The 24,582-nt window shown below is 31.6% G+C and overlaps 1 protein-coding gene across 1 annotated transcript in view; it reads left to right on the top strand.

The window, feature by feature from the left end:
- The first annotated feature begins 6,123 nt into the window (after window positions 1–6,123).
- The window catches only part of LOC130444448 (trichohyalin), a 132,227-nt gene continuing 113,768 nt past the window's right edge, over window positions 6,124–24,582 (top strand). The window contains exon 1 of the mRNA XM_056779573.1: window positions 6,124–6,396. The gene's annotated coding sequence lies outside the window, so the exon portion shown is untranslated. The remainder of the gene's footprint in view (window positions 6,397–24,582) is intronic.

The following is a 24,582-nucleotide window of genomic DNA, read 5'->3' as shown; positions in this document are numbered from 1 at the left end:
TGTTATGTAGTCGCCTGAATCAATTCGTAATTACGTACTTATGATTAAGTCAAACGCAGCTGAAAGTACTTAAACTCAGTTTGCTTATTGTACTAAATTTATTATTTTAGTTATTTTCTTCAGTATTGAAATGAGGCATTAGCCCGTCTAGTGACGCAAATAATTCGTGAAGGATTTGCGTCCTATAGGCTTAAGCCAGTAGTCTCAAAAGTTCTTAAAAGAGCAGTGCACAACCAGATAGATTATTTTTTATGTAAAAGTAATCTACTTCCCGTGCATCAGTCGGGGTTTACTAGAGGGCATAGCTCAGCAACTGTAATGTTAAATATCTCTGCCAACATAATAAGGCTCTCCCTCGATTACTCCAAGGCATTTGATTTGGTGAATCATGATCTTCTTGATAAAATTGCATCTATTTTCAGGTTTCAATAGTTCACTTTTGTTTTTTGTATATGTTTTTGATAATGATAAGGTCTCTCACTCTCTTACATTCGACAATATGCTGATGACACTCAGATCGTGCACTGCTATGATTCTGCAGATCCAGTACCTAAATAGAGATGTACTATGCATCATTGAGTCCACAACTCTGAAGCTGAATGTAAATAATACTAAAGTTTTGCTATTTTGTTTTGAGGGAAGTAAAGTAAATTTGCAAAAATACTATGTTAAGATGGAACTTTTGTATATAAACAAGTGAATTCTTTATTTTGAGATGTGGAAAAAGCTTTATGAATTTCTGCTAGTCTATTTTTATTTACTATAATGTTGTGTATTATCCTTTTCTTGATGTTAGAACGAAAAATTTTGAGCATAATGTAGAACATCATATGTTCATAGTACATAGTTCTATTGTGGGCGTACAAGGGGCCTTTGAAAACATAGGCCTTCAGATAGGCCAGTCGTGCCCCACTTGACATTACATTCTTAAGCTAAGTTAGTATAGCTACGCTCCGACCAAATTAATCAATCAATTTGGTTGATCTATCGAATGTCGAATGCTGCGGCCCTTCCTTTTTGTGTTTTCTTAAGAAATTCGACACTTTTTATTTGCAGGAAAACTTTTTTTAGTGAAATACTACATAATATACACAAGAGACATAAAAATTTGTTTCCATGCCTCAGCATGATTATGCCTTTTCCAAAGAAGGTTCACGTATGAAGCTGTTGGTGGCTATAAGGACCTCAAATAGTGTGGTATAAGTTCTTTTAAATTCAAGTACAGAACAATTTTGATTAGTAAGCAAATATGTAACTGGCTATTTCGATTCTGGTTTTCTATACTGTATTTTGTGTATTTATAGTTCAGACTGTATAAGAATATTTTGCATTGTTAAACAGCAGGAGGAGGTAAAGTGTAAGAATAGCGGTATCTACTAAGAAATGCGGAACACGCCCTTTACCTACCTGCTCCACATTCAGAATTAGTTAAGGGCTCAATGTTTTACAATGCAAAAAATGCACAATCACTTATCAATTGGAATCAAATCGATATCATCTTTTCCTGCATTCCGCAATAATTTGAGGGCATAGTTACTGGAAAGTGCCTTCTACTCTGTAAACGATTTCTATTCTAAAAATAATATTTAATTACGGGCATGCTCCATCCCTGTCTAATTTTGTTATGGACTTATAAACTAATTACCTATAACTATTACCTAATATATTGTTATTTAATGTGGTTTTCTTCTGTATATTGAAATTTCATATTAATATCTTCATTTAGTCATAACAGAAAGGAATTTCTAAAATTCTAAACAAACAAAAAAATCTTATCAAATCGCTGCTGTGATAAAAACAAATATCAAACGAATTCTCATGCCGGTGTATTCGCCAAATTTTGGACTTCCATTATAAGCGAACAGGGTCGACTTCGTCGTCTATGTCGTGGACGAGCTCATAACAATTGTATTTAGTACATATATCAGATTAATAAGAAGGTTAAATTATTATTATTTTCTTAATTTTTTATCTATATTTTCTTCTGTATTCCTATAAAATATTCACTTGATTTTCAAAAACCCCCAAATTACACGTACACAATGAATCAGGTGCTTTTTCGGTTGAAAATAAGTTTTTACATATAAACAAAAAGAATATTACAATTTTTGTTTTCGTTTGGAGGAAATTAAATAATTTAGTTAATATTTTAAATTATGTATTAGTTGTTACGATGAGATCCTTATTTAGTTCTTCTTCATGTAACGCCCTAGCCAAAGTACGACCTTGACCCTGGATGTACGCTCCGTGGCAGTTCCTATCTATCTATAGACACTACCCACAACTTTAATCCTCACTGTTACTTTCCATCAACTATCACTGCCCATTCAACCACGGTTAATCTATAGTTAGTACCACGGCAGTACGATCGGTTCGTACTATCAGCGCTTATGGTTTAATGAATAAGTTTTCCCTTTCCCCTTAAAGTAAAGTCCTCTTTCAATGCTAGCGGCACATGATATCTGAGAGCAGCACGCGTCCTAACCCATTTACACGGTCAAGTTCCGCTTCAAAATATAGTGACCGGTTTGAACAAAACATTGGCGTAACACAGAAGTCAACATCATGAAAATACGGGAAATCAATTTATGTGATAAGTTACTTAAATTGATTAGGATGGTGTAAAATGAAACAATAGAGTTAAAATTAGTTATTTGGCGCAATGAGAAATATTTATTTGAACAATAAATGCATTATTCAAGTGGAAAAAACTGATTTAGAAGAAGTTTTTGGTGATATGGAAGTAGTAATTAGGATAATGGACACTATAATATTAACAATATTCAAGGCTAACTTATGGTTTTATAAAAATTCATAAAAATAACGATAAATTATTGGAAAAATCGCTTAGCTATCTATATGGGAGGGAGTATAAAATAAGAATTCAATAAACAAAACAGTAGTTAAAACAAGTATTGGAGATGAAGATAGAGACACAAATATAAATGATAAATAGGATCATTCTATGGTAAAAGAAATTCGCAACAAGATGACTAGAGCATTAAAATGTTTTTAAAGCGGTGATCAACCGATAACAACGATGATACGTTGATCGTGTAGGTATGAGTTGTCGGTCTTATTATCTGGGATCGAATCATGGACGTTGAATAAAGTGTAGATGAAGCAATTGGAACCTCTTAAGATATGATTTTATAGGAAAACATTAAGAATATTATGGATGGACAAGGCTACCAATTCCGTAGGATTACTAAGAATCAACAATAAAACATTTGAATTCTATAATAATACCAAAAACATCTATTTGGAATATTTGGGACATATAACAAAGGCGAGAGAAGCAGTTGATTTTTCAAAAGAGGTCGTTTATAGAGGACTTGGACTCTTTGTTCCAAAAAGATTTGCTTTAACTACCACAGGGGCAGCAGCAGCAGATTGGAGATGAAAATACGTACATAAGACTGCCTAGCTTATGCAAATACGAATGTTAATGAACGCTAACTGATGGAGAGTTTTGGTTGATCAAATTATCAGATCATCTTTACCAAATTATTTTTATTATCACTCCTGCAAGTGTTCGAAGAAATCATAAATAAGTGGATAAAATTTAGCACTAAGGAAAGTGAACAGTTTCTTGTGAATTTTTTCAATACTGAAATTCAAATTCAACAGTCAATTCAGTTACTCACCTTTGACCTTATTGGGATAAAATTGGATAAATTTAATATAAATATTTTATTCATACTTTTCGTAATGAATTTGCTAAAGTATTTTCTTTAAAATGTAGTTACTCAGTATCAAATCCTGTGATAGCGTTTGACAATCGACGTTATGATACTAGATATTCAAAGACCGACACATCACTTAGTACAAATCTTAAGTTGTCATTACCACCACTGAAATACAACTAATGTATCACCCTAAAGTAGAAGTTACGTTTGACCTCTCTTTTACGTAGGCAAGAACAATATACGAATACTAACTAAGTTTAGTTGGGGTATTGCCGCCTCAAAGGACATTTGAAGATGCTGGGTTTATCAAAAAGTGCAACGTGCAGGTTGTGTTACCTAGAGGACGAATTATTTATCCATATAGTGTATGGAATAGAAGATAATAGGAGACGAAGATCTCTGGCAACTAGAGTCATCTTTCATTCTGAATTTTCCAAGAGAAGGGAGAAGAATAGATCAGCTGTAAACATTGAGGATCCTAGTGCTACAGCAAGAAATGGGGACGCAATAGATTCTTTCGGTCGCAGTCTACATGACACCCTAAACAACATACATACGACTACAGTAGCAGATGTATTAGAAAAACTAATTATTAGACATTAGACGCGGCAGACGCAACAAATTGCAAAAGGAAAATCCAAAGTTCGACAAACTTTTGGAGAAGTTTGGCATGTTCTATTCATTTATCTTTCTTTCTTTACCGCGACATCGAATATAAAAAAAATTGATATGTGGCACTACATTGTGTATGCGCCACAACATTTTGAATTGCCTTATACAGGGTGTCCCTGTTTTGAAGTCAGACTATTCGTTATGATTATATAAAGAACAAAATGTATGTTTGGCTGATATTTGATATTTTATTAATGCACTTTGCAGAAATTTTTGCGTTATGTTATATTAGGATAACCCTAACGTAACGAAATTTTATGACAAGGTTTTAAACTTGTTATATATATATACTTGATGAGTATATCAAGTGATCATAAGATTATTTGTTAATCGTTCTACTAAATAGCAGTCATTCTAGTCAATAGTTAATGAATAATCAATTCAAAAGTTACTATTTTGTTAAGTTAGCAGATAAGCATTTAATATATGGATTCGCTTCTCTCTCAGGCTTTATACCGAATTTTTTTAAACAGAGCAGAAACAAATTTGAGGTTACGAGAATCAGGTCTTGATAAGGGCATGAAAGGCTCAACACAAATGGTACCTACGTAGTATGGTAAATGAACAAGACAGTTGATAATGAAACATCAACGAATGTACGAATACTAGAGTATAGAAAATATAACGTTTCAAAATAAGTAGTTCATCATATCCTAAAAAAAATGTTGTGTCTTTTTCCCATACCAAAAGTACTTAGTATTACTTTGGTTAACTATTCTGCAACGACTTAAGTAGTTTCTGCGACAAAACCAAGTAGACGATTCGTTTATATCTAGTGTTATTTTTTACAAACGAATCCAATTTCACCAGAAATGAAGTCATTAATTTTCATAAGATGTATTTATGGGATACTGAGAGTCCCATGGTATTATCCAAATAAGAAACCATCATAGATTTATGGTAAATGTTTGGACAGGAATAGTTTACAATTAGTTAATTTTCTTGAAACATTTGTACTTCTGGAAAACCAGTGCTGTTTGAGATGTGCCACTAAAAATTTGAATGAATTTCATACATGATGGATCACCTATTTATATCAGATTAGATTTGAGACAAAGTTTGAGCACAAGTTTTCCTAATAGATGGGTTGGTCGAAGAACTAGAAGTGACCATCGCGATTCAATCGAATTAATTCTTTTGGAGTTATCTAATAAATTGATAGACAGAATTGAGTTACACTGCGATTCTCTTAGAGTGCAAAGTAACTACCTTCATAGATTTAGAAAGTGCGTAGAAGTGGGAAGAGCTCATATTGAACATTTATTTTATTAAGTATTTTTTGTTGATAAGAGATTAGTCTTATAACTTGTATTTTACGGAAATTGGTACGAAGCGCATTACGAGTAGTGAAAAGGCAAATATCAGCATCGGCTTCGAGATAGAGTTACCATACAAAAATAATTATATACATACTTCATCAAAATATTAAAAAATTTTTGAAAATCAAATGATCACTAGGGGCAATAAATCAAACTTTCAAGGATCATAATTCGGAATTATGTATTGGAGAAGTTTTTATAAAGTACTAACATTATTATGGCATGCTATATGCTTCCGGTGTATCTTGTATAAGAATTATATCATGGATCCACGTTTTTAAAGAGAAATTTGAGAATAACAAAAATTTTTTTTCTGAAACACTGTCGATCTTTATAACAAATCGTCAAATGAAAATCCTATCGCCCTTCTCTTCGCGTGGCACTGTTACCTACCTGTCTTGGTAAGAGTCAACTTGATTTTATACAACCTACCTGTTGAATATCATAGTTGGTTGAAAGGCATGAAAGTGCGGACTACACCGTCGAGTAGACCGTGTTTTATTCGCGTATGTCATCAAAACAACTGGCGATCCAATGACATTTTCGGAAGTTTTTAATCGCGATTGACATACTAATAAGGTATATTTGTGATTTTTTGACTTAAAAGATATTGAAGTTGTGGTTTAACTGTGATTGGTGTCTAGTTTTGTGATAAAATTTGCAATTTGTTGACTGACGTTGGATTTTACTACTAGACTCAAAGGTCGTGTACCTAGGTAAGATTTGATTACTCCATGTTCAATAAATTGTTTTTAAAATGAAAATGTATTTCTCATAATAAATAATTTGAGATGAACGTATCCGAATATTAAGTTTGAAACAGTAGGAAATAATTTAATTTGAGAACCAACTAAACGAAAAACCAAATATTATATGTTAATTTAATCAAATATTTATTATTAAAAATATTTAATGCATTCAAATTCTTACTTTAAATTTGTTTGAAAGTTCATATAGTTAATTTTCAAATATTCTTAATTTGTTACGAATTATTTTGGGTGCGATCTTGATGGCTCAAATGATAAGAAAACTGAAATGTGATTTCTAACAACGATTTTATTGTAAAAATTTTTCAAAGAGGCAATTCTGCAAGTAATTCTATCATTGGCTTATAAATGATGCTATTTCTTCTTATTACCGATAATTTAAATTAATACTTCGTTTCTAAATAAAGAAACATGTATATTGACATTTAACTGTATCGAGTCCATTGAAAATCATAATCGTGATTCGAAATTTCCATGTTTGATATAATTATTACAGTTTCCAATGCTCTCGGATTCTAAATTAAACTGATTGAACTTTCATTTAAATTGTAGGCTATTGAGAATGTCAAATTGAATGCAATATACTGGAATTTCAGGATCTATTTAATTCAATAGATTTAACAGATTTTCTCATACATGTACGCCTCAATTATATCAAAACTGCGGGTATTTCTTGACAATTATGAAAAGAAAACAGGTTTATCGATTTGATAAATAATGCATCAAAATCGTGCCGGTCGTTTTCAGGAAAATCTAAACATTGTATGTATACTTAGAGCTCACTCTGTATTGTAACAAGTTGAATATTTCCACTAAGCAAATAAAGTGTTCATAATAGTCACCTCATAATACCCCTCAAAATATTTATCACCTAAAAACTGTTCTCATAATGTATTCAAAACTTATCAAACACTATTTGAAATGATAAAATTGTGAAAACCAATTTGACAAATAGTACAGCGATGCGCAAATGTCCAGAATAACATTACAGAAGGTGTCTCATATGTCAAAATTCCTATGCTCCGGAACTTGTTCAGCCTAGTCTCTAATTCTCTGAAGATTCCAATTGCTTCATTTGTTTTTAATCATTGTCACTTTATTCATTTACGACAAGTGTTTATAATAAATAGTATGGAATGCGACATATTAATATGAAATTCATGAATTATTAAGACATTATCGGAAATAATAGTTTCAAGCAGCCTTGGCATCAAGAAAATGTGTTAAACAGTTATAAGCGAACGGCATAGCATATCGCAAATATTTGACGGGGAAGCAGTGAACAACCAACCTAGTATCTACCAGCACTCACCGATTATCGGACTTCTTTAGACCTTCGTAAGATACCTTACGTTGTTGAATTGTGCCTCACGAATAAACCGAGATTGAAGAGAAACATCGAGTAGAGGTTTGTAAACAGCTTCTTGCCCTGCAGAAATATGATCGCTTTATTAGACGCATTGTTATTGGTAATGAAAAATGAATAAGTAACCTAAGATAGAAAATGAGAGGTTAGACATAGGAGAATTACCAGAATCCGTAGCAAAGAGCGGAAAGTCTTTTTGAAGGTTTCTGTTCAAACTTATTACAGATGGCCGAGCTACCAATATCGAGGTGTATAATGGACATCTGAAGCGAATGTTTGATAGTTTATTAGAGAAATATACAGATTAAATGGTCCAAAAAAACCCGCCAGTTGATCGCATTTACCCACTGGTCTACCAGGGTAGAAAGAGTTTTACGTATGAGTAGTTAAGTTGATCAAATTCCGAACAATAGTTTCCGAAAAGCCTTAATGCGTTTTGTATTGTACGTTCGATTGCTTCATGCTAAGCGGTTTTCATTCAATTTTGTGCGCCTCCCACGTTGTAAACCGCTTCTATTAACTAATATCGATTAATTCTATTTTAACTTTTGAATGATTCATTATTTCTGAATGTGATTTACCGCTAAATAACAATTTTGTGGTTTTCTCCTAAATTACAAAATTATTGTAGCAATTAATTATGGTTGGAGGAATGCTATGGGTGCATACTTATTTATTGTTTAGGTGATTTGACCGTAACATCGTAAACGTGAACTTTCAAGTTTAAGGTTATAGTTTAATCGTTCATCTTTAAAATTACTTATTTAAAATGATGATAACATCTAATGGAATAAATTCACAGAAATTTACTTCGATAGTAGAAAGAGAAATTTTATAATGTTCAGGATGTGAGATGGCATTGCTAAATATGTTCATCTTTCTCGCATACTCGCAGGTTTAATCTTCTGGAGTTCCGTACTCATACTTCTAAAGATTATGGGTAGACGTTATTCCTCTTTGTAGCAGATTCTGTACGCTGCCTCTTCTGCTAAACTTATCTTCATGTTACATTGAAGCGGCAATACCTCGACAAGACTCCTTTTAATATTCTTATGTTGATACATGCAATATATCTTCTTTGGTTATAGGTTTACAGGATTATCTTTGCTAGTCTCAACACTTGTGGATTGTTTTAATAACTGATTTTTTTCTAGCTATCTATTTTCCTTGTTTCTCATCTATTGTCCTGAAGCCGATTTGATAGAAGGGTTCAGGTCCTACGAAGGGTTTATCTCAATTTTTTCCAGTGCAAAGGTTACCGAAACTCATTGGAGAGTAACTTTATTTTTTTGTATAGCTCATTCAACATTTCCAGGTAATCCTGAACCAGCTTGGATGTTATGACATTGGAACTAGAAGCTCTAATTTACGATAACAATAAGTTGAACTGAGCAGATATTTCAATTGCATAAATTTCTGCGTTGTATATTGTCCGAGCTCTCGGAGTGTTATTGGTTATTTCCTCATGATATGGCTAAAAAAGTAAATTTCTTTTCTTTATAGTTCTTTTGGATTTCTTATTTTTAAACATTTCTACTGCTGCTAATCAAATAAATCGTATGTCTTTAGATTGCTCACCAATATTCAAATAGAAAATTTATTCTTCCATGTGTGTTGCCACATTACTGTATTCAAAACAAATGCATTTTATTAATAATTATGAAAAATAAAATATACAAATGGAAATCCAAAAATATGCGCACAAATATGCAAATCTAACTAGTCGAAATATGCACAAATTATTGAAAATATGCAAACGAAATTTGCATGTACCAAATTATTCAATCACTTTAAAATAAACAGATATTTTTTCTACATAAGTACTAAAGTAAACCTAAACATGCATTCAGTAATTTTCCATCTAAAATATTAGCTACTTCGCTATGCAATTGAAATCAAATCAAATTTTTGAATTTTTAAAAAATTGTGCCTTCCATTTTAACTGTGATATTTTGAAAAGTTGCCTCAGATTGTTTTATTAGTTTTACACTCCGAGTTAATGGCAAATTAGATTCCCGTATTTGTGGTTTTATATTTCATATTTGATTAACATCAATGAGATATCGGAAAGATTCGTCAGACAATTTTGATATTGAATCTGTTTGTTGACAAAAATTCTCGCAATAAGAAAAACCGGTTTCCAATCAAGTGTGCTTTTTCTTTAAAGTTAAGTTGAGGTGGAGGAGAAGTGTTCGGTAATTTTCTTTTATAAGTACTATAAGAAATTCTTTTTCATGTCTGTAATTGAATTATTTACAAAAGAAAAATGTTTTCTAATCTCTTCAGTAACCCTATTTAAAGCAAGACAAGAACATGTATTAAGTTGAGGTGAACAATTTCGGAATTTTGCCCAGCCTTTTCATTATACGAGGCTGAAAAAATAACAAAAAAAATATATCGAGAAACAGGAATGTAGGAAGAAAAAATGTTGAAAGAGTCTTTTGTACAAGTCTGGCCAGTGTCAGTGCATTTCTTCTAAATCTATAGAAGCAATGAGGTAAGAGTTTGGCAGAATGCCGCCACTAAGATTACCTATCGATGAATGAGCAATATAAGTCCTCTACGTAAAAATGTTTATTCTGAATTTGATCTTCAATTTCCTTAATTACTTCCGAATATAAGGAACTGATGTCGTTTCTTCGTAGTGTTGATTCACCTGGTCTATTAAATTTGCAATACTTTTGGAGAAAAGATATGACGTTTTGATTACGCAGCATTGACAATGAAATATTTGCGTGACAGAGGTCTTTGTTAAATATGTTTTGTTCATTTAGCTTTTTGAACATTGCTAGGAAACATAGCGTTAATGTAAGTTGTGATACGTTTCAGGATTTCATCTTGCCCAGTTTAGCAATATGAGCAGAAGTTTTTAAAATACTCCAACACTACAAAGCACAAATCGATGTTATCTCTTCGAAAGCAAAAAATACGACTCATTTCGAACTTCAGACTAGGAATACCTATAGATTTTCTTTGAACCGTTCAACTACCTGCTTTAATATTAGTTTTTTGAGAAAAGAAATTGCTTTAGAATAGCTTTACATCTTTCAGAATTTGATAAATTATGCACAATATGATATTCACTAAAGATATTTGCAAATATTTGAACAAGAATACATATTATATGCAAAATATGTAACAAATGCGACTTGCATAATTGATTTTCCTTACTAATAATTGTCCAAAAGTTTGCAATTGAATTGAAGTTTTCATAAATTTGAGCATAAACTGTAAACTAAAAAATTTTTAGATATTAAAGTGTAGTTTAGGTTGTTCTTTGGAAAATTGATCAAAGTTTTCAAAGGAAAATATTATACCAACTTTATGTATGATAAGGTACGTGAATTATTTGAATAGTATCATAATACTATCATGAATTGTACATCACGTTTCATTGATCTTTTTTTTTCTCAAGCAAATGTCTTGTTTCTTTGTTGGGTCGGAAACTTTTCGAACAACTCTCGTAAAAAGATAATTGATACAAAAGTTCAGAATCTTCTTCTTATTGTCTATAACCACTAGTTCCTTTAGTTTACTGTACTCTTCAATACTTTGTTTATGTTGGATCTCTCAAATTTTTAAGGTAGATTTCGAGTTAAGGAAGTTGTAGTAAATGAGAAGAAAGACTTTCAAAGGGAGTCCAGATTATCTGTAGAAATAGAGATTCATTGACTACCAACGTCAACGCTCTATGAATATTGGATACATGTATAACCAAAAGGGAGAAAGTTTTATGCTGGGTGATAAAAATAGGTAGAATGACTGTAAAATTATATATTCTGAAAAAAATTTCGAGAATATAAAAACATGTATACACTATAAAAACTTACTTTTATTATATAAACTTACACGAGAGTGTATATATATGATACTCTCACGAAATGGATATGATACAATCAGTGAAGCTAAAAATCAGGTGTAGCCTCAGAATTTTCTGAAGCTGAATGGATTTGCATGAAAATTTAGGATAAGCTCGATCAAAATTATCAAATTTAGAATATTTGATCATTAATATGAGCATGTGGATACTTTTGGAGTTAAACTCGAAAGCAAACTAGAATTACAGTGAATGTCTGTGTGTACACACTAACATATACTTTTTTGTTACACAGTTTAAAATAAAACGAAAAATACGGCGCACTCATAGCGGCACATCTGCCCGTTGTATTAATGAACGTGTATATACAGGGTGAGTTGGGAGGAGCGCACCAAACTCTAGGAGTGTATTATACACGTGAAAATAATGTAAAAAAACTCATATGCTCTTATCCGATTTTCATTTGTTTTCAAGTTATAGAGGAATTAGAAATGTTCATCTAGCTTTCCACTTATATCTGAATTTTAACATTATCAAAGTATGCCATGTTCTAGACTCGAAGGCATTTGATAACTCTGACGTTTTGATGCACTGTCAGTGTACAGTGAACAGTACCTGAACGTTTAATTTCGAATTTATGTGATTGTTAGTGTTGCAAAATACCAGAGATACTTATTCTAATATTCAAATATTCAATATTCAAAATACACCAAAGACATCCTGATAAAAACGTATTTATTAGAGTTTTTAACAAATTGTGCGAGACTGGTAAGCTTCCCAGTGCTAACATATTATCTGAACGCGCTACTCGACAAGGTTTGGTAGAAGTAAAAAATATTCTGCCTCTAGTAGAAGAAGATGTAACTACTAGCTCACGAAGAATTGCCACTCAACTGGGAATTCCACAAAAAAGGGTGATAAACACACTCCACGAACAAGGTTTATATCCTTATCAGTACACAGCACCTACAACCAAAGGATTACGCTAATCGTTTGGAGTCGGTGGATAAATAATAATCGTATAATTTTATTTATAAAATTTTAATTTTGCATAAAATTAAAAAACAGGTGAATGCAGTTAATTAACAATAATATACCTGTTTACACCTGGTAACTCTAATGCTGTGGCCGACTGCGAACTGGCAACCATTTTTATTTTGATTAGTTACATCATTTTCTTTCAAATTCATATTAGTATATTGATGATATTGAAATTACATTTAATTGCGGCTAATTCTACATGGCAACCTAGCCTTAATCCATTCCCCACATTCTCAAGATTATTTTAAAATTAATTTCATCAAAAAAACAGATACCTGCAAGATCAAGCGGTGGGACCTTAGCCTATAACTATGTGCCAAATTTCAAGAAAATCGGTTTTATTTAAAAAAATTCGGAGGTGAAAACCTTCACTGACTGCACTAATAATTGTATATGGTGATTCGAACCCCTATCAAGGTCAAGTGTTTGGTGGAGCACTCCTTGTAGCAATACGTTCAAATGAAATACAATACCTTAAATGGTGAGAATATGTTAGTGAAACAATACATTCCATTCTTTGTGTTTGTTACTTTATTAAAAATAATATCAGTTATGATTTTGTAATTGATAAAATTGAACCTTCAATCTACACTGCACTAAAACCAAGATATTCAAATTACTTTTTGTTAATGTTCATTATAGCTGGGAGCGTTTTTGATGAATTACCCATCTTTGCTTTGATTAGTATTTAATTTTACTAGTCCCTAATATGTCTTGCTGTTTTTGTCTAAGCGTAATTATACGAGTTAAAATCGTTATTAAAAATTTCCAGTCGTTAACGGTTCAGACCAAATAGAAGATTTAAATTGTGCAATCTCAATGGCGCCGACATTTAAAACGGTTATTCCATAGAAGTAGAGTGACAGAAAAAAATATGCAAGTCTCTTTTAGGATAAACATAATTATTAACAAGGAGGTCAACTATGTTGTCCCCCAATAAGCGTTATATAACTGTTTTTTGACATGTTTTCTAGCGCAACAGCCGAAGCAAAGTGCGATCACGATAAATTCGGAAATCTAGGGAAACACGATGTCTCGAGATGGTGCTTCATCAACAAAAGTTGAAGCGAGTTGATCGGTACACTGCTGTTGGTTTAATCCACGTCGAAAGTCATGGAAAATCATCGCACTAAAATGTTTGCGATTTAATTCCATTTTTTGACCAAGATGAATGTTTCAAATACTCGAATAGTACTCTTATGTCAAACTTTATAATGGCAATGTCAGATTTGACATATTCACATCATTTTTACTATATCTTAAAACTTGAGTAGCAGCCCTGGTACGATGATGGCTGTCTGTTTGCTCCGCTACTGCGCCATTCAGGCGTAAATACAATTTATCATATACTTAGCATGTAACATATTACATATAGAAACTCATATGTTGAGATGTATATACTATTTACTTTTGAGTTGATCCTAATGCTACTTCAAAAAGATTAAGTGGGTATATTAGTGAAGCTCCTATTTGTGGATTTCAAGCAGGCGTATGATTCAATAAGTAGAAATCACTTGTTCCATGCGGTTGCAGCACTCCGAATACCTAAGAAAATATTACATTTGGTAAAAATGACATTGATAATTAAGTAGCTGTTGAAGGAAGCTTATCGGAAGAGTTTAAAACAAAAAAAGGTTTAAAGCAAGGAGACCCACTACCAACAGAGCTGTTTACCCTTGTAATAGAAAAGATCCTCAGAAGTAGTGGCATCCGAACCCAGGGCATGATCTACAATAACAGAACACAAATCCTTGCCGATGCAAATGATGTGATACTTATAAGAACAAAAAAGAATCTAGGAAAAGTGTTCCTACTCTTTGAAAAGGAAGCAAAAGACCAAATATATAGAGATGGGAAAGTATCGAATACCTGGAAGTGACAGTGACAACGAAGGAGGTGAAACCAGGAAAATCGACAAAAAACTGGCGAGCCCAAACAAGACAGTTATACAACCAACGGTGCTGTATATCAGTGAGTGTTGGATCATGAACAAAAAAGAACGAAAAAAAAAACATTTGGAAGAAAAAGGTACTAAGGAGAATTTGCGGAGGAGTGCGAGAGCAAAACGAGTGGAGAAGAAGAACGAACGCAGAGATCAAAGTAGTGTATGACTAAGCCGAGATGGGATATGAAAAAATGGATAGAAACATGTAAAGAAGATTTAGAAACAATATGATAGAAATGAACTTCGAATTAGTTAAGTAACTGCCATAGTCTCCAATTATCGGCTGTTTATGAAACAATCGACTGCCGAACTAAAACACTTTTACCAGGTAAAAAAATGCAATTGCCACGTAGCGGGTTGCAAGTGATCATTGATAAATTATTTTTCGGTTTCAAATTCCTTACACTTAATTTTACCTGAAACAAGCGGCAGAATATTTCACGATCCACTCTTTCAATTTTGTGAAAGGACTCAGAACATTCCTATATATTTAATTATCCTAAATGTACTTTGTTGAAAAACATATATTGTCATTGTCCAATATTATGTATAGGTAGTTGTTGAGAGGTAATTCCGTCTTTGGAGTGGATTATATTCACATTGAGCCGTTTCTGCCATCATCAAATAGTAGTCTAATTCATGAATTTTGATGTTTCCACTAGTGTACACACTTGCATTATAGTTGTCAAAAATTTTTTCATTGTCCAACTGCGGTTATTTTATCTAAATTGCAACGAATACTTTCACAAAAAAGATTGTCAATGAGGATTTAGAGTTTCCCAAAAATTCATGCTACATAGACACCCATAGATTTTGTTTTTAGTCTCTGGTGTATTTAGTAAATCCATCGTGTAAAAACAGAATCCACTAAGCTACCTAATATGCCTACTACTTCTCAAGTCTGAACGGTCGACACAACACCGTGAGTTTTTTCAATTTTTTCGGGTGAACAGACCTCAACTAGGTTTTTAGAATACCCGATATCTTCCGCGCTTTCACAGTCACAACAAAATTCAGTAAACCACTTCTTTATCTTTATTTATTTATACTTCGTTTAATTGAAGGTTTCTCCTGTACAAAATAATGCTTAGTGAGTATACGAAGTAGTCTGTTATCGATAGCTGTCAAACATATTCTAAATGATACATTTTGTTTAAATTTTGATCGTTGTTAAAAAGAACTGTTGAGCCGCAGACTCATTAAACCTCCTCATAGTTTTCCAGAAAGTGTTTCAAATTAGAAACTGCCACAAAATTTAATTGTGCTTGTGAAAAAGTTACTCATTCTTATTTCTATGAATTCCATTAAATATTTGCAAACAAAATATATTGTGTAGAGGCTCGGTGACCTATTCTTTGTTTAAAACCTCTCACAAATCTTTCTCATAACAGTTACAATAGGTCAGGGTCTTCGGTTAATTTTTTTATACGGCAAATATCGATTACCTCATCTTTGAACATCCTTATTATAATGAGAGAGCTAGAGATATCTAATGATTGTAACAATTACCTATTGTAATTCATCTTCTTTCTTGTTGACCTTTTAAAAGTGTGACTTGTGGAGGAAATGACAAGCGAATCGATTCAATCCCCACCCATTTCATTTTTAGTTTGTTCCAAAATTTCATTACTGATTTTGCAAGTTAATTTTTAACTTTTATTTCACAACAGATACGTGAAAAAACTATGAGATTGAGATCATGGGAGTGTGAAATAATAAACGAGAAAATTATTATTTTGACCGAGAATTTGACCTTAAAATTTCTTATTAAGGAAACTGCATACAAGCAATAATTTTAAAATCGTTAACTGGGTTTGAGAAATTTGTATTTAATTAAATCTCTTTTGCTATCTTTCTATAGATGTATACGTATACATACAACACACCTACTTATGCATACCTACATCAACTTCAGTAGCGTGCATAAATTCATTGGTAAATTCGACAACTACAATGATAAATACGAATTTAACTTTAATCGATGCGATTGATACTTTTAAAGATACTATGAGATACACTCAGGACCGGTTTATTAATTGCAATGTTTATCCTGTAGTTAAGAATCTGTCGGATAATATTAACCTGCTGATAAAGTTCTAGTTGGGTTCTTCTTTATTTTATCCACAAGTTTAGCAACTGATGGATAAGGAATGTTGGTAATAGTGATACATAAATACAACAGACTTGATTGGCTGTCTATTTTTTCGATAGACCAGTAAACTTGTATGCTTGATAGTGATGAGAATATTGATCTTATGTAGTAAGGGAGAGAGTGGATAATTTTGAAAAATGAGATTCTATTATATTCTTCTGATTTTTAGTCTTAACAGTAAATTTCTCTCTTCGAAAGTAAAATTGCTACCTCACTTCTTAGTGTTAGTATTTTCCATTTCAATCACAATAAACTAGGGAAAATTGTCAAAGCTTCCACAGACCAAATATCTTCAAATTGTTGTTCTATGGACCATCTTCCAGTTCTGGCTTATCTGACATACAAATGAAGAATGATACATTCAGACGAAATGAAACATAGTGTACATAAAGATTCGGAAGAAATAATTGTATAATAGTTGGAGATAATTTCATGGTAATTTTATGGAATACGAATAATAATAAAATTAGAAAAACATTTCCTTTTTTATGTTGAAGATAGCGAAAGAGATATAAAGGTGAATACTTAAGGTGCTTATTGAGGTGGATGGATATTTTCAGATTTGAACCACTTATATTAACATACTTCCTAAGAATATTATTTATTTTGCTGTTATATGTTTGATAGCTAGGTTCTCATATTAGAATATATTAATAAGTAATTTGACAGTTTTAGTTTCGGTAAGATGCTTAAAATCAATGTGCCCAACAAAGTTCAAATAACTGTCAAATGTAAAACAAAGATCTTCGAATGTTGCATATGAATAGAAATGCGATAACTAAAATGGATTGAAGTATTTCCCACATTTTGGAATCCAAATCACTCACAAATTTTTTTCTGTATCAAACTGATAATCGGTTGTAATTTAGTATAAATGGATATAGTTTTAGATCACTGATAAAGGAAAGAATATTAACTGAAGATAATCTAATTTATAAATATTAAGAATAATAACGGTCCAAGAACTCAGAACCGGAGCAATCCAGAAATTCCGTTAATTTCCGGACTCTAAACTATGATCAGTAACCCTGAATTGTCAATCCGTCAGGTATGACAAAAAATATTAAATGGATCAGTGAAGCCAGTGTTTAATGAAAAGAGTACCATGTTCCAAGGAATAATTTTTATGGATGTGCTGCCGTATATTATATTATTAAGTACCAGGAAAAACACCATTTCATTACTTATGGATAGTTTGACGTGGTAGAAAACAAAGTCGTATAGCAGAGTTTCAAATATTTTGGAAAAGTTGGATATAATTGTGACAGAGCAATAGTTCTTAATAACAACCTTATTATTCTATTGAAAAATGGGACACACTGTTCCAATTCTCCACATTAATGGAAATTTACAATATTTTAACGCAAAATTGAATAAAACTTAATGGTTCTACAAGTATCCACATACATTGTCGTAGTAGAATGAGACAAATACTTAAGAATCAGTGAAAGAGAGGGTAACAAAATAAGATGCATGGTTTTTCGTAGAGCATCATGATATTTTCAATCAATGCTCTCAAGCTATTTTGACTTAAATTAACCCTTTCAGTAGTTGGCAGATGTTGTAGGTACTTTAAATTAACTAGTGGTAAATTTTCATATGTCACCTTTTAAAAAATAGTCTTAGACCCAATTTTACAAGCGAAGTTTAAACCGCAAACGTCATTTTAACCAACAGATATCGTTTTTTTCTGCGTTTTATAGATAGCGTTTACCGAAAAACTTCGGTTTAAAAGTTACCGGTTGTCAGGGGGTAGTTTAAACATTTTAACATGAAATGGAGGATCCGAACCTCATTTTTTCAAATTGCTCCCATTTTCACTATATTAAAAAGGGTTTTGATAAAATGATTGAAAATTTTCATTTTGTTTTTTATGAACTCGACGATAAAGAAATTATCAATATTGCGTGCCGAGAGAACAAAAAAATTCGTTCTAGCAAAACTTTAAATTGTCTCCCTTAATTTTTAAATTTGTTTTGTTTCTATAGAATGTTTCGTTGTTTATTGTTCAATTTCTTGTTTTTATAGTTTTACAAGCTACCATGTTTTTTATCACTGCTTTCTCTTCTTCTTTTTTATCTTTTGATAGGACCAAAACTAAATAACTAAAAATGCACATAAGTTAAAACTAAGCAACATCGAAAACATTTCTTTATGTTTCTTCATAAAGTTAACCAAAAGCACTACTTCCTTGTTAGAGAAACTGCAGATGTAAATTGTATTTAGTTTATACAATTTTCTTAATCAATTCAACTTTAAAACAAATATCGGAAACATCTTAATTATATTTCCTCGCTAGTGAGAACTGACAGAAAAATATCAGCTGAACTGTCACCTGTAAAATAAAGCAATATTGTTTATCATTTGTTTAAACTAGAGTTTAAACCATAGATTAAACCTTAGTTTAATCTCCAGTTTTATCCTAGGTTGTAAAATTGGCCCTTATATATGTTCTATAAGGTTTATATCTGGACTATGTGCTTGGAAGTATAGAACAGGTGTCCTTACTTCCAGTAGTACGATCTATCCGTAAGCGTGTATCATTAACAAATGTAAAGTAACATGTGGGTCCAAAATATAACAACAATTAACGATCCTAAATTATTACTCAAGGATATTCTGCGCCCAATTCAAGTATCTCAAAATTTGTTATTATTCTTATGTTGCATGGAAAATGAGGCTCACCGTCTCCTCTATTAACCAGTAGTCTTCGATCTGAAATTTATAAACAAAATGTTGACTGGTGAGTCTTGGGGTAGTAGCAGTCTGTGAAGCTTCAATACATTTTGTATTGAAGTCAGGAAAGTGTGATATTTGGTGATTGGTAAATTTATTCGTATACTACAACCTGCTACGGGTCGTCTTCTAGAGAGCCCAATTTTGTTTCTAATAAACTAATACAAAAAGGAAAGACTCAGGTGCTACCGAAATATTTCTAATCTCATATATGATTTCATACTTTTCCCAACAAGGTATTTCTTATTATTTCACAGGATTTCTTATCAGTGTAAATATAAACGGATATAATGTACGACACTGTACTTATTTAGTGAGTATAAATAATGTATATGCCATACGTTTAAGTAGGTAGCATCTATTTGCATTGTTTTATGTTAGCTTAATTTGAATATTTTAAACATACTTGAAAAACTAAAGTTTAAATAATGATCACTTGTTTTGTGCCTTCCCAAGTGAAAGTACGGCGAAGAAAAATATTTCATGTAATTTGATATTTTGCAATTCTCACTTGATTATTAGTTTATATTGTTTGTTGCAAATGTCCCATTTTATTTCGATTTGATGAACACACCCTGACGGAACAGATGTTTTTAGATTTCAATAGTCTCATGGATAATTTAGGTATATAGAGGAAAGCAAATATTCTCATCATAAATAAAGAAACTTTTTGAGTATTAGGAATTACAGAAGTTGATATAAACTGTAATTTCAAATATTAAGTTATTTGATTATAAAGAAAACACCATACGAACGTAAAATGTATAATACGTAAATTTATTAGTCGAACGGTACTTTTTAATCACTTGAGGCTCGTTTAACAGTATTTAATAATAATGACAGAATCGACTTCAATCGGCTATTTTGATTTGATTTTGAAGCATATTTTATAAGATGAAAATGGAATGCTCGTGATTTGTTTTTTTTGTAATTAGACTAAATAGTGTTGTACTAAGGTTGAGTACACGAGAGATCAATCTTGAGAAAGAAAAAATATATAGCAATATTTTAGATAGATGAAGGGTTGAAAAAATTTTTGATTTTGTCTTTGATAACCCACAGTATCTTCCTCATAAGACGATGATTATTTCGATCGATTTTCGGATGTGTTACTGCTGTTCCCTTAATGATTATATTTTATTTCAATTCTTAGTTACGTAATTCTGAAGCCTTTCTATCTTTTGAGGTGTAAGATATGCTAGGGTTGAATCATTACGTGGGTTTCTTTTTCCAAAACAGTCATTCTTTACTATCCTGTCTCTTTTGTTTGATTTCCTGTTATCTTATACCTCGATTTTCTCTTTATGTTACTTCATATATTATCCGTCTACCCTCTCAATTATCTTTTTTCTATTTTGTCTTGAATTGGTTTTTACTAATAACTAATTTCAAATTAAATATGTGCCTTCAGCTGTAGAAATAAATCAAAAGCTATCTGAAGATATAGCATTGAAATGATAGAACAAATATTTAATGCCACATGAGGAAGGGGGATCATAAGGCGAGAAATACTCCAAATTCTGTGAATTTTCTCTAGAAATTTTTAGAGGTTTCAAAAGTCACTTGTATAGTTAATGGAGTCACTAATTTTAATAAAATCTGCGGAAAATATTAATTTTATGCTGTTATATTTCAATTTTCATTATTTATCAATGAATAGCACGTGTATCTAACTGACTGTTCACACTCGATTTTTGGGTGACAGTTCTTAAAAAAATTGTGAATATCTACATTTGCGGGAGTGGAGCTCAGAAATATATGAAAAAGAAGAGTTACATCTAGAACAATCCAAACGAATTTAAAATTAAAATATGAAAAGACTATATTTTGTAAATATTTATTCAACATGAATTTTAATATAAAAAGAATTTAAAGAAATTACGAGATATCATTTTAATGAGTTTTGGCAATTCATTCATCCAATAAGCTTTGTTGGTTCATTCATACAATGAGTTTCGTTAATTCAATTATTGAAATTTTTGAGAATGAAGTTTTTTTAAAATAAGATTTAAAATAAAGATTGAAATCTTTAATTAGTGACCAAAATGTCCTCAAAACATTACATCTCCATTAAATAAATCAAGTTATGAAATAAAATTTTCCATTTCATGGAAGATCCCTTTGGATTGAATATGAGAAAACATTTTATTTTTTTGTTTCTAATTAAATTTTGCAGAAATGGTTGTTTTAATACAGAGATTTAGAAAAAGATTTCAGTTGCTAGGAAATATTTCAATAATTTATCTTCATTATTTATCCATAAATAACACGTGTATTTAACTGACTGTTCTTATTTGATTTTTCATGTTTCATGTTTATAAGAATGATACAGAATGAAAGTTGTGTGAAAATTCATAAAAAAATAGTAAGAAAAAAAATTTAAATATCTAAATTTGCGAATTGGTACCTCAGAAATATATTTGTAAGAAGAGTGAGTTACATTTAGAAAAATCCAGACAATTTTGATATTAAATCGTGGAAAAACTATATTTAGTAACACTTATTCAACATGAATTTTATTAAAAGTTGTTGCAGAATACCATTTGGTTTTGTTAATTCATTCATCCAATGAAATTTGTTGGTTCATTCATCCAATGAGTTTCGTTAATTCCATTATTGAAATTAATTTAATTCATTCAATATCTTAAATAAATGTTAATATTCATTTTTGTGAATGAAGTTTTTTGTAAAATAAGATTTCGGGATTGAAATCCTTAATTAGTGATCCAAATGTTCACTAAACATTACATATCCATTGAATAAATCAAATTATGAAATAAAATATTCCATTTCATGGGAAACCACTTGAAAATGAAAAACAATTTTATCTTTGTTTCTTATGAAATTTTGCAGAAATGGTTGTTTTGATACAGAGATTTGGAAAAAGATTTTAGTTGCTAGTAAAAAAATAGTGTAGGTAGAATATTAATGAATTTTTCAGAAAAGTTCTCTTTTGAGTTGCAAATTGATATGATCTCTGAATTCTTTGGTGAAAATACATAATTTTTTACATACCTTCACTATAAACCTATATTTTCAATTAATAAAAATAGTAGCCGCATATATACTGGGCCAAACATGTGAGACCCTGTACATAACGTGATATGGTGTGATGGCATTCAAGTTTTGGACTAGATAAATAGAAAGTATTTAGAAAACACATTTGTTGTATCATCTTGATAATATGAGCTTAACAATAAACCCTACAACAATGAAAAAAAAATTGTCGTTAACAATAATTCAAATATCCAAATCGAAAGTCTTTAAACAGAAGATCTCTTATAGAGAAAGACTTAGTTCACAGCACAAAAGTTTGAAAAACAAAAATAATATAATATACAGGGTAAGTCGGAAGAAGCTCACCAAACTCTAGGAGTGTATTATACACGGGAAAATAATGTAAAAAAACTCATATGTTCTTATCCGATTTTCGAGTAACTAGAAATGTTCATCTAGCTTTCCACTTATATCTGAATTTTAATATTATCAAAGTATGCCATGTTCTAGGCTCAAAGGCATTTGATAATTCTGACGTTTTGATGAATTGTCAGTGTACAGTGAACAGTAACTGAACGTTTAATTACGAATTTATGTGATTGTTAGTGTTGCAAAACGCCAGATACTGATTCAAATTTGGAATATGCAAATATGGTGTTTGTTTATAGTTTCTGTAATGGAAATGCCACAGCTGCTGCTGAAGAATATCGTCAACGTTTTCCACACCAAAGATATCCCGATAAAAACGTATTTATTAGAGTTTTCAAGAAATTGTGCGAGACTGGTAAGTTTTCCAGTGCTAACATATCATCTGAACGCGCTACTAGACAAGGTTTGGTAGAAGTTGAAAATATTCTGCTTATAGTACAAGAAGATGCAACTACTAGCCACTCAATTGGGAATTCCACAAAAAAGGGTAATAAACACACTCCACGAACAAGGTTTATATCCTTATCACCTACAGCACCTACAACTAGAGGATTACGCTAACCGTATGGAGTTTTGTCGGTGAATAAATAATAATCATCGTGTTGTATCGAATATACTCTTTACAGATGAAGCTACATTTACCCGTGATGGCATTGATACTACTCGTCACTATCATTTGTGGTCGGACGAAAATCCCCACGCAACAGTTGAAAGCAAATTTCAACATCGGTTTTCTGTAAATGTGCGGTGCGGTATGGTTGACAGAGAATCGTCTCACAGGAGACAACTACCTAAATTTATTACAAATTGAATTACAAGGCCTACGAGAGGATGTTTCTGTAGATATTAGAATGCAGATTTACTATCATCACGATAGGTCTCCTGCACATGTCGCTCCTCAGGTCAAGTAACATTCGGACGAACGTTTTCGAGGGCGTTGGATTGATCGTAGAGGTTCAATTAATTGGCCTGCAAGTTCTCCTAATGAGATTAATTCGTGATCGTTTGTCATCATTAATGAATACCAAAAAATGAATTGTAGAATTGTACCGAAACCTCAACTCTGGTAAATTACTCGAAATTTTACCATTAGTTCTTACCAGTTATTTTCTACATTCCAGTTAAGATACGAACCATTTTGAAGGAACACCTCGGATGCCAGTATAAATTGTTGAGCTTTCAAGATTTATTGTTTATTAAGAAAAGACAATAGACAGTTTTTCATCAGTCTCTTAATTATCTTCGATAAGAGATAGTAGGACGATAGTTACTACTGTTATTTTTCTCGACACCTTTGTGCAAAGGAGCGATTATAGCTGTTTTTAGACAGCTAGAGAAAAGCTCCTTCCCAAAGGATTCGTTGATTAGAGAACATAAAACAATAATCATAACTTCTGAAAAATTAAAAATAACTTAGCTGATAACCCATTGACGTGACGCAGGAAGTCTTATTTTGAATGCTTAGTTTGGTTTACTCTAGCTCAAATCAATTTACAGGTCTAAGGAAGATACTCTCAGTAAAGAAAGAGCATCACGACTTTGAGATATTGTAGAGCTCTTACTAACGTTCACAAAATAATTGTTAAATTCGCCTGGGTCGAGGTCAATAGAGTTGATGAACGTGTTTTGTCTCTCAAATCATTTATAACAGA

The sequence above is a fragment of the Diorhabda sublineata genome, chromosome 5 (assembly GCF_026230105.1).
Source record: "Diorhabda sublineata isolate icDioSubl1.1 chromosome 5, icDioSubl1.1, whole genome shotgun sequence".
Classification (NCBI taxonomy): domain Eukaryota; kingdom Metazoa; phylum Arthropoda; class Insecta; order Coleoptera; family Chrysomelidae; genus Diorhabda; species Diorhabda sublineata.
This window is presented reverse-complemented; position numbering and strand designations above follow the sequence as displayed.